The sequence below is a fragment of the Lissotriton vulgaris genome, chromosome 3_1 (genome assembly GCF_964263255.1).
Source record: "Lissotriton vulgaris chromosome 3_1, aLisVul1.2, whole genome shotgun sequence".
In the NCBI taxonomy this organism is placed as follows: Eukaryota; Metazoa; Chordata; class Amphibia; order Caudata; family Salamandridae; genus Lissotriton; species Lissotriton vulgaris.
The window spans coordinates 2,007,184,858-2,007,196,901 of record NC_141689.1 but is presented as its reverse complement, the minus strand read 5'-3'; the positions used below and the strand labels follow the sequence as shown (position 1 = coordinate 2,007,196,901).

The 12,044-nt window shown below is 48.0% G+C and overlaps 1 pseudogene; it reads right to left on the bottom strand.

Moving 5' to 3' along the window:
• Positions 1-203: 203 nt before the first annotated feature.
• Positions 204-1,454, bottom strand: LOC147728715 (uncharacterized; annotated as a pseudogene).
• Positions 1,455-12,044: the final 10,590 nt, after the last annotated feature.

The following is a 12,044-nucleotide window of genomic DNA, read 5'->3' as shown; positions in this document are numbered from 1 at the left end:
CCCCAGTTGTATCCTCTGTGTCCTTCCCAAAAGAAAGAATTGCAGCCAATTAAAAGCCAAGCCTTTGACCCCAAAGTCGTCCAGTCTTTCCAGGAGCAGGGCATGGCTGACAGTATCGAACGCCGCTGACAGATCTAAAAGAATCAGGGCGCTCGATTTCTTAGTGTCAGCCATGCCTCTTAATTCATCCAGCACCGAGAGCATCACCAACTCGGTGGTGCTCGAAACCCTGCCTGTCGCTCATGGAGTAGACAATGAGACTCCAAGTGAAGGGATAGGGGCTTTAGGACATGCTGTTCTAGAATCTTAGAGAGAAAGGGCAGCTGGGAGATTGGTCTATAGTTCTTCAAGACCGCAGGGTCCGCACTGGGTTTCTTCAACAGGGGCCTAACTCGCGCTTCCTTAAATTCAACAGGTAGGTACCCCGTTTCTAGTGATCTGTTAAGGAGAGAGATAATACGCTCCTCCAAAATGGGGCGTGCCACGCGAAATACACTAGGGGGGCACGGGTCCGCTGGGGAGCCAGATTTAGTTCTACCCATCAATTGCTCCAAACTCAGCGCATCTATCTCTGGGAACTCCACAATGGTACAATCAGTGGTATCATAGGGGTCAGGGTGTAGGGCAAGTCCATTCATCGTATTACTTTTTATTTCCGAGATGATGTTCTCCACTTTCTCTAGGAAGTATCACTGAAAGGTGTTACAATTTATGGTAATTTCTGAGCTTTCCGGTTTCTTGCTCAGCTCAGATAAGATTTTAAAGGTCTCTTTCTGGATATTCCCAGCCTTGTTTAAGCGAGACTCATAATGCTCCGCCTTTGCTTGCAGTATAAGTTTTTTATACATATGAAGGGAAGCTTTATACTGATCCCTAGCTATGTCATGTTTAGTTTTCCTCCAGGATCTCTCCGAAGCCCGGAGCTTTCTTTTATGTTCTCTCAGGAGCGGGGTGAACCATGGAGCTCCTTTGCCTGGTCTTTTAATGAGCTGTGTCATTTCAGGTGCTATCTGATCGATAGCTTGACACAAGCTCCACGTTAAATCCGTGTATTCCAGGTCCAAGTTGCTTCCAGCACCAAAAGGTCGGGCCACTTTCGGAAATGTCTCAGTCATAGTTTTTAAATCAACCTCATTCCATTTACGGGTTTTCCTAACTCCCAGACACAAGTGGCTTAAATGGCCATCAATATGGACTTCACAGTTCACTAAATAATGGTCAGACCATATACATGGTAGAACATCTCTGAGGATCACGTTTGGATCCGAGGTCCATACAAGATCAAGGGTATGACCCTTGATGTGTGTGGGTACTTCCACGAGTTGTTTGAAGCTCAAAGAGGACATTATGGTATCCAATTGGCATGTAGCCAAATCCTTATGAGGATTTTCCCAATGTAGATTAAAGTCTCCAGCTACCACGATTTTTTTATATCTCGTGCAGAGGTCAGACATAATGGGAGCAAATAGATCATTGAATAGTGGGGTAGAATTAGGTGGACGATAGACCGACAAGACTACAAGGCAAGAATTGTTCAAGGTAATCTTTACCCCTAGCAGGTCAGCTAGGTCCACTGTTTCTGACAAAAATCTTCCTACTGACAGATTATTTTTGAATAGGATCGCTACTCCCTCCCCCCCGTGCACTTCCTGCACAGTTGTGCCATATCGCATCATAGTTATTTTGGAGAGCCGCAATAATGTCTGGCATGGAGTTATCACCCATCCAGGTCTCGGTGAGAGTCAGAACATCAATGTCATTATCCTGAAGCAGAGTATAAATCTCCACATGATGTTTATGGAGCGACCTAGTATTTAGACTGGCTAGCTTTAAAAGAGAGAGCTGGTCTCTAGGCTTGCCATTGTAGGGTCGTTTGATGGCATACTTATTCAGCTTTGCCAGAACTGCGGGGTCTGATAGCAGCTCACCGTTATCTAGTTGGAACAGCTCCTCCGACGAGTAAACTAGCCGGTGGCCAGAAGTCCAGGCCCCGGGGCCCGTCCATGCGCGGACGGGCGCAGACTGGCTGGACTTTGGCGTGACTTCGGCGATGCTCAGGTGAGCCCGCAGCGCGTGACCGCTGTGTGTCAACATGACCGGTTTAAGTACCGGTCTAGCGTCCTTGTGACGACTATACCGTGCAAAGCTTCTGGCCCTTCACCCCCCACCCAAGATGTCCGCCGCAGTGCTGCTCGAGGGAGAAAAGGACCCGCACCAAACGCGGTGTATTTCAAGTATTATAGTGCAAGTGAGTGGCCGATTTAAAAACAGGGTAGAGGTAGAAATGAGCACAAAGCAAAATGACAAAAAGGGAATTTAAAAAGATGCTTGCAATAGCTCCTGCAATATCGCCCCTATGAGCGCGCTACGCTCTGCGCTGCTCCTTGTAGTTGCAGAGTAGTTTCCAGTGGCAGGCTGCCTAGTTTACCCGGTTTAAGTACCGGTCTAGCGTCCTTGTGACGACTAGACCGTGCAAAGCTTCTGGGCCTTCACGCCCCACCCAAGATGTCCGCCTCAGTGCTGCTCGAGGGAGAAAAGGACCCGCACCAAACGCAGTGTATTTCAAGTATTATAGTGCAAGTGAGTGGCCGATTTAAAAACAGGGTAGAAGGTAGAAATTAGCACAAAGCAAAATGACAAAACGGGAATTTAAAAAGATGCTTGCAATATCGCCCCTATGAGCGCGCTACGCTCTGCGCTGCTCCTTGTAGTTGCAGAGTAGTTTCCAGTGGCAGGCCGCCTAGTTTACCCGGTTTAAGTACCGGTCTAGCGTCCTTGTGACGACTAGACCGTAAAAAGCTTCTGGGCCTTCACCCCCCACCCAAGATGTCCGCCGCAGTGCTGCTCGAGGGAGAAAAGGACCTGCACTAAACGCGGTGTATTTCAAATATTATAGTGCAAGTGAGTGGCCGATTTAAAAACAGGGTAGAAGGTAGAAATTAGCACAAAGCAAAATGACAAAACGGGAATTTAAAAAGATGCTTGCAATAGCTCCTGCAATATCGCCCCTATGAGCGCGCTACGCTCTGCGTTGCTCCTTGTAGTTGCAGAGTGGTTTCCAGTTTAATTCTATTGCTTCGCAATGGATGTCAGCATCACTCGAGACATGGAGAGAACACTGCTGGAGTGACGTTGTCATGACCGATTGGTGTTCTTCGTGGGTATACCTCAGCTACTAGAGTTGAGTGAGCATTGGTTCCTGTCTTTGAGACCGGCCTTGCTTGACTGCATCCTGCCAGTATTCCACTGCCTGTTTTGTGGATTCGGACGCATGTTGGACCTCTGTCTGACACTTCCATCTGTTGTGCCGCCGGACATAGAAATGATCCTGGCGTCTTTGCGGGCCCATGTGTACAGTTGTCCACAGAGTATTTCCATGTTATGGATGGCCTTCCTAGAGCCTCCACGGGACGCTTCAGCTCCTGTCGGAATGGAGATCTTCTCCACCGCGGATGTGCAGGCACCAGTGTCAGGCACACAGGCATCTAATTCTTTCATGAAAGCTGCCGTGGGAACCAGTGATGACCACCTCTGCTCACTTGATATCATACTGGAGGTGCTAGAAGAACTGCCTTTTGCAGATGAGATGTTCAGTGATGTTGAGTCTTCAGCGCAGGATCCTTAAACAATCTGGCCTCTTCTTTGCTGGGAACCATTTGGCAACTTTTTAAACATGTACCAAATTGAAGGTCGAACTGACTGTTTTTCTTCTCTGCTCTTTCTGAACATAGTGGCCTTCAAGGTACTCAGAAAAACAATAACAATATATTCAAGCACATAAAGGACTTTTTATAAATGCATTTTAGAGAATAATGCTTTCACCATGACCTAGCTTTTAAGGTCATTATTTAAGACTTTTTTACGTGCTTTTTCGTATATTTTAATATGCATGATTAATATGCCTTATTTAGTTTGGCTATCATTACCTAGCTGACCTTGTGACCTTTTGATGAGGAGTGGGTGTCCTGTCCTTTAGGATAACCCCATCATGTACATGCCAATTACATACATTTTGTCTCATCCACACAACATAACAGCCCTAACACAGGTGCCCTTTTACCTAGTGGCTTACGTTTGTCTCTCTGACATCAGGCTCCTGGTACCCTATCTAAATCCCAGTACTTGACGTACCTAAACATGTCCCGAGGCACCGCAGATTTATTCTGTGTAATGGTCACCACTTTTTTTTATCCATGGTCAACAGCCAGCTGTGCATGAGTGTTTTTGTTTAGAAAAGGATTAGCAAAGGATCAGTGAATGTTTTAAAAACCTATTGATTCTGGAAGAAACCCTGGGTGACCACTTTAGTATATAAGACCCTCACTCCCCCTTACAGACGAGAGGAGAGTTCCTTCCAGGCTGGACTGAGACTCTGCAGGCTGATCCTTTGACAGGCAGAGGCCTGACATCCCTTGCGGGGTGCCATCCTCGATTCATTCAGGATCATCAGATGAGGGGTTAGCACTTCCTCAGGGGATTCTTGGCTTCATTAGGATCTATTATGACATTTACATGCACATGCTTCACCAACATATCTAGGCCAGATACAGTTAGGTAGGTTACGCATCGTTGGAGTACACCACTGTTATTGTTTTACATAGTCTGCTTTTTTTTCATCTTATTAGCACTATAGTAGAAATGTATCTATTTTTAACGATATTGGTACTAGCGATCACATTTGTCTGCTACTGTCTTTTGATTGTGGCAGCGAATATGTTTCATACTAGACTGACACTTGATCAATAAATAAATATTGAACCATTCCAACTGTAATTCTATCTGTATTCTGAGAAAAGTAGCACGAGTGACTGAGCAAAAGATACCGTATGTTTCCACAATACCTAAGGAATTAGCGTTGCCATGTTCAGTGGTTGCCAGAAACTACCTACACCACTGTAGAAAACAGGGGTTGGTAGTGGCACAGAAGAGCTAGCTGGTCTAATGGCTGACTCATCCTGTGAGGTGTTCAGAGTCTGTCTGCACACCAAGCCCCCAGTTTAGGTCATCCAAAATGCACAGATCCTGGGGGGCCCTAGGAAGTACATGACAGTGTGACCCTGCCACACCCCGGGAAGAAGGCCTCCTGGGAAGGCCGCACCCCAAAGTGCAGCCAGCAGTCCAATACAAGGCACTGTTGGCTGCATCAGCCCACCTCACAATCGTCAGCACGCAAATGCGGCAGGTCTCCACATGGCCATGAGCACCTTGCTCCCCAGAGTCTAGCCTCACACCTCAACAACTCAGCGCCCTGGTCACAGGTTTAATCCAGGTCGGGCTGTGCTGACACCATGCCTGCATGGCCACAGGAGCCGGCCCCAGTCTTCCAGAAGCACCGGCCAGCCAGCGGCACCACACCAGCCCCAGCACCGTGAAGCCGTAAACCACTGCTACAGCTTCCTTAGAAGGCCAGGCATCGCCAAGCGCACCAAGCGCCACAGCCACATCACCGCCCACCTGAGGGACTTGCACTGGCTCCCCATCAACAAGAAGATCACCTTAAAGCTCCTCACCCACGCTCACAAAGCACTCCACGACGCTGGACCAGCATACCTCAACAAGTGACTCACCTTCTACACCCCCAACCACCAGCTCCGCTTCGCTGACCTCGCCAACGTTCCACGCATCCACCAAACGACCACCAGTGGCAGATCCTTCTCCCACTTCGCCGCCAAGACGTGGAACACCCTCCCTATCCTGCTACAACAAACCCAGGACCTGCTGATCTTCAAGAGACTCCTCAAGACCTAGCTGTTCGATCAGTAGCTGCTCCCCTCCCCCTCAGCACCTTGAGACCCTCACGAGTGAGTAGCGTGCTTTACAAATGATTGATTGATTGATTTATCACTGCGTCACTTTTACGGGACTTCCTTGCGACGGAATGCCCACCATACATACATTATACCAGACGCAGGTATAATGTAGCGCAAGGCTTTACAACGTGACACATCTCACTAGATGCATCACGTTGTAAATATGTTGCATAGTTGCACATTGTTTACACTGCCGCTGCATCGTAAACAATGCATAACATAAAAGAAAATAAGGTACATTTAGCAATATGCAAACAAATTTGATTTATGCATGACGTTTCTCTACTGAATAAGCTAATTGAAATTATTTCCAATAGAATGAAGACCAGGTCACCGTTTAGCTTTGCAATCTAATACATACATTTAATACATGGATGCCTGTGTGCTGTCACAATGCCTCTCTAACAGCATTCAAGACATCTACTTTCTCCTTTGTGCAAACAAAACAATACAGTAAAAGGCATCTTCTCAATGGAAGGCGTGGCGAAAGTACTTGATACAGATCCTGTACTATTGCGAGTGATTGATTGTACGCAAGGTGGCGATCGTGTACGCGGTACCGAACTGCAGAAGCAGCAGAGCAGCAGCACAGCAGAGCAGAGTGGAAGCAGCGCCGGAGCGCCGGAGCCAGAGCCGAAGTTGCACAGAGGTAGTGTGCAGTGCGTTGCGGGCGGGCCCCTAGGACCAGGACTAGGGGAGCCCTGACCACTTTACCAACCAACCGACCACGGCCTCCCTTCCAACTCAAGGTTGAGGTGTTTAGCCGAGTGGCCACACGGCAGAGGTTGGCTCAAGCTCCGGTCTGCATTTACGGACTCGCCCGCAGCCAGCCTGGAGCCACGTGGAGCTTGGAGCTGCAAAAGAGTGGCGAGGTGCGGCGTGGAGGGCGCCTCGTTACTGGAGTCCGGCGTCCAGCTCCAGCTCCAGCTGGGTAGGCAAGTAACGAGAGACCGCGGTGCCTGCTGCCAGAGCCGCTGGTGGTGGTGGAGACATCGGGCGATAGCTAGTGTCAAGGTCAAGCCTCCCGAAGTATTAGAAGTCTGCACAAACTCGCGGGGAGAGAATCCAAGCCCCAGGCGAGTGTGACAGGCAAAGCAGGCGAGGCGGAGGGGAACAGCGCAGGGCCGGAGCCAGAGCCGCTCGGAGACCAAAAACTGCAGCAGAGGAGAGACAGGGGGCTGAACAGAACAACTGTCTATTCCGCCTGCACCGGGGCGAGGGCGGCAGGCGAGGAGGTGCATGAGCACGGAGACCGCTGCAAGGAGAGACGCTGGGTCAGTTGAGGTCGGGTGCCAGCTGACGTCACCACTGCCATTGGTGAGTAAAGCACCATAACACAGCATAGCTATAGCCTCCCAGCCCTCTCTGTTTTTTTGCAGCGACGGGTGAGAACTGCAGATTGCAACACGAAATACATTGCCAGCCGTCCTCCTGCCTATCCTGCCCATCCGCCAATCACCTTCACCTCTTCCTCAGCACCCCCCTTGCGTGGTTACAGGCGCGGCTGTGCGGACCAGACACACAGGTCATCTTGGGGGCTGCATGGACATGATGGACACTACGGATAGGGCGGTTTAAGAGGTACAGGTGTAGCACAGGGGAGACAGCACAACGGGCAGAGGACCCACGCCTCCCTGCAGTGGGTCACGGGAGCGGTGGTGCGGTGGAGCAGTGGAGTAGCGCACCGCCAACGACACCCCCACACGATACATAGTGTCGCAAAAGAGGAGAAGGGACGAAGCGGCGAGCGGAGGAAGCAAACGCTCGAAGCCCGCCAGGAGAAAGCAAAACGGGGAGCCAGTAGAACAAAGGGACAGCGCACAAGAGCAGCTGAGGACATAGAACTTTTGGGAGCCCGAGAGAGTCCAAGAGAGCCTGTGCGCCAGGCCCAGGGAAGCAACTTGCCTAGCTAGGCTGGGCCACTCATTTAACTGAGCAGTTGTTCACACATCCCCCGACCTCGTCAAGACCACATCGTAACAATTACCACCAACCACGACCAGAGTCTCGACGGGGGGTCAAAGGGACCCAATTGGGGAAATGAGATCAGGAAAAACGCGACAACCTGTGGAGAGCAAAAAACCCCCAAAAAAGCTAAGAAAGACAACCACGGAACCCAATACGTCATCAGGTATAGGGCCTGAATTAAATCCCAGAGAGAGGCTGGTATCCGTACCAACCCCTGAGTTAAAATCAGACCCCAGAAGGAAATCCGGACTCCTAAAATTCTTTTATCTCAAGGATCCAATGGCGGCCATCTACGCACAGACTGCGGAGGCGGGAAAGTTACCAAGCCCCATTGCGCCATTGAACGCACCCTCCCCCCGGGCCAATATTCTGCAGAATACGCCATGTAGCGATACAGCGTGTGTATCCCAACCACCGTTTTTGGGCTCCAACTGTCAAGGCAAACAAGAGTTAGTCATCGCCCAGGTGCATGGCCCCAACATACCCGCAGCTACAAACGAAACAGAGGGAGGTAGTGCAGAAAAGAATACCACAGATAATTGCCTCAAGAAGGACATCAGGTCGAGCGAGAACAAAAGTGAGGCAATCAAGGAGCCAACAGAGAATAGAGATCACGGAATGGCGAGCAAGAGCGCGCAGGAGGTCAATACAGACCACAAAAATCAATCCATCACATCTGGGCAAGAAGGAGACCCATGGTTACAGCCTCTTTTTCTATCCAATGACTCCCAACTTGAGGAACTCTCAGAGAGAATTATAAAGTATATCGATTCACAAGGAAGAACGTCACGAGAAGAATACGGTTTTGATGGCCGACACCTGAGTCCGGTTATGCGGGTCTCAACCCCGCGTGGCCTAGGGCCAATAAGAGACCAACAAAAAGGAAGCGTAAATGACAGCATCATCATGCAGGCAAATCAACCATACCACGCCCATACCGACCCAATTACAATCTCATCAGGGAGCGCGTCGGACTTAGAGTCCAAGGACCCAAGTAAAATCCAAAATGCCGAGCCCGCCGCATCATGGACCCAACCTTTGTTAAGCACTCTAGAGCAAGCAATTAGGGTGCTGAACTTTCCATCAAACAAAATGGAAGTCCAGATCGACCTCATCACTTTGATGGCTGGGCATATCTCAAGCATAAACACAAAATTGGACTCCCTTTCATTGCTCCTGTCAACCCAGGGGAAATTAGAACCCAAAACCAGCTGGAGCAACCAACAACAAATCTGCGGATGTGAATGTATTATTGAAAAGCTGGCAAGCCTCCCGGCCATTTTGATGGACATTTTAGGGGAAGTAAAACTATCTCGTGGCCACAGCCAGATGACAGAAACTAAGCCAACCCCGGAGAACTCTCAGTCGCGCAAGAGAAATCTCTCAAACGGCCCAAAGAAAAGCGAACAAATAATGGATAAAGTACCATTACTAAAGGAATGTGGCCCAGATAAAGGAGACCCAAATATTGAAGAAATCGAACCATCTCACCAATCCACATTTGAGGAGCATCCCACAAAGAGACAAAGGAAAAGGGCAAGGAAGGCAAGGCTCAAATACAAGAACAATCAACATATAGATCAGGGCAAAACTTTCCCCATCTTTAACACCAATACCCTCAGAGAAAAAAAATCTAACCTTTTGAATGGGCCGTCAGTGAGTGAGGAAATCCACATAGACCGACTCGACCACTCAAACACTTCATTCATATCAAGGGGTGATGGCCCCCGGTCAGGAGCCAAATTAACCAAATCCCCTTCCACAATGGAAATTAGTAAAACGCTCACAATATTGAACCACCAATCACAAGCTCCAGAACCGGGAAAAGAACAAATAAAGCCAAAACAGGTGGTCAAACAGGGAGGCATCGAGCAACATGAGCCGACCACAGCCCGGGTAAAAAATAGTTTGGATTCTAAATGTGACTCCAAAGAGGGCCACAATGTCGGCACAAAATCTACAATTGAGCAACAACTTTCTACCATATTGGAAAGTAATGCATATGAACCTCAAGGACCAGCAGCAATACCCGAATTTCAAACAGCCTCAAGCCCCATACAAATCACAGTTCTAGCAAAGGAACGCAAATGTTCGTTATTACAAAGGGAGCAAAGAACGGCCCAAACGCAACCCTATAACTCACTACTTTGCAAAACCGGAACATCACAAATGGAGCCAACTAATTACCCAGAGTTGTTTGATTTAAAGCTAACTTTTATCCCCGAATATGTAACTAGGGGGCCACAGGATTTCTTAAATCGAGGCAACTTGTTAAAATTGTTTAGCGAACTACCGGCTTTAAAAGAAATCAGTTCCCAGGATCTCAACTCTGTTGAATTTCAACAAAATGCTAACAATGGGGCGATTGAGGAAACAATTACAACTTGGGCCTCAAAGGATCTGGTAGAAAGAATATATCTTGAAAAATCGCAGTTTGAATCATGGGGAATATCTATAATGAGGCACAAGCGCCCAAGGTACCCACATCCCCTACAATCAAATAAAACTGTTCAAGACAAGGGACAGGGGAGCAGAGGTCAAAACATCTCTTGTCTACGTGGCGCCAGGGCCTCCACGATAGAGCCATCAAGCGAAAGTTGTAAAGCGCAAAGAAACGGTTTTCACCACGCTGATAGAACGGATTGGTCATGGATACCTAATGTCCTCGGCAATAAAGCTACCTAACCCAGATCCAAACTTCCCCGTAAACCAGCAGAACGAATTGCTCCCCCAGAACCTAACAAAGAACTCATCAGTTTCAATTTGTTCATGGAACGTGCATGGTTTTCGAGAAATGGCCCATGATAGTGAAACCAGAGGCTTTTTCCAACAACAAGACATAATTCTGATTCAGGAATCTTGGAAACTGCAATCAACCCCAGTCCAAGGTTTCCATGAACATCAAATATATATGCAGAAAGACTCTCCATGCACGGCCATCCCCGTGGTGGACTATCAACTTACGTAACCCATAAATATAATTGGGTATCTGAGGAAATAGACGTTAGCCTGAAGTGGGCCCAAGTGATCAAAATCACCGAAGTATCGCCACCGGGGACTGAACCATGGAAATTGTTAATATTTAACGTCTATATCCATCCAGACAAAAAGGTACAAAAAGAAAAACACGCAACGTTATTGTCACTTATCAAGTCCATGCAAAGAACCTACTCGCAATACCCAATGGTAATTTCCGGGGACTTCAACAACGCCCTTATTGATCAAAACAAGGCAAAGGTGAAGATGATGGGAAATGATAGCGGAAAAAAATTTGCATCCAGATTAAAAGACTATGGTCTGGCGATTATGAATGGCAATACTAAGGGGGACATGCCGGCAGCAGTTACATACCTGAGTGAGCGGCAGGGTACACTCAATAATCGACTACTCCTTCGTAAGTGACGAATTAACTCCTAACATCAAATCATTCCATATAGAACATCGGGTAGAAAGCGACCACTTCCCACAAATACTAACCTTGAATATTGCACCAAGTATGGCGCTAACAACGACCGCCCTTCTGTATCAGGCATCAAAGTTCAACTTGAAAAAATTGAAATGGCACGGAGAGGGGTTGGGCAAAATTACGGACACAGTAAAATCACATATAGCCAATTTTGGAATTCAAAATGAAGAGGACCTCGTAATAAGCTGGGAGCAAATGATTCGAGTTCTGCAGCAAAAGTTCCCAGCAAGGGAAGGGAAGCACAGTAACTTTAACATCAAGAAGGAGCCCTGGTTCAATATGGACTTAAGAGCCAAAAAAAGAAAGGTCGCTAAGGAGGTTCGGGCCGTCGCAAACCAAAAAATGTCGGGGCTAGTGGTAAACAAATCCAACTTGAGGGGAGCAAGGAACATCTACAGGAAGGCATTGAGAGCCGCAAAGTATTCATACAAAGAATCTGTTTGGAATAAACTGCTAATTGCGGGAAAACAACCTAATAGCAGGGTCTTCTGGGGCATCATAAACAAGCTTAACCAAGGGGCAAAAATCCTACAAGAAGCCGGGGTTGGAGCAGAAACCTGGATCAGACATGTGCAAACCCTATATAGCAATACAAATACAGGTCTCGTTAAAGACTCAGGGGCAGTTAAAGCCAACATGGAGGAACCAAAAGGAGTGACGAAGAAGGACAATTGGAAATCCAACCAGGAAAAACCCCTTAAGGGGTCAACAGACCCGGCTGACTTAATCACCAAAACTGAATTAAGAGGTATAATTCCAAGACTAAAGTCAGAGGGTGCAGCAGGACCAAACGGTCTACC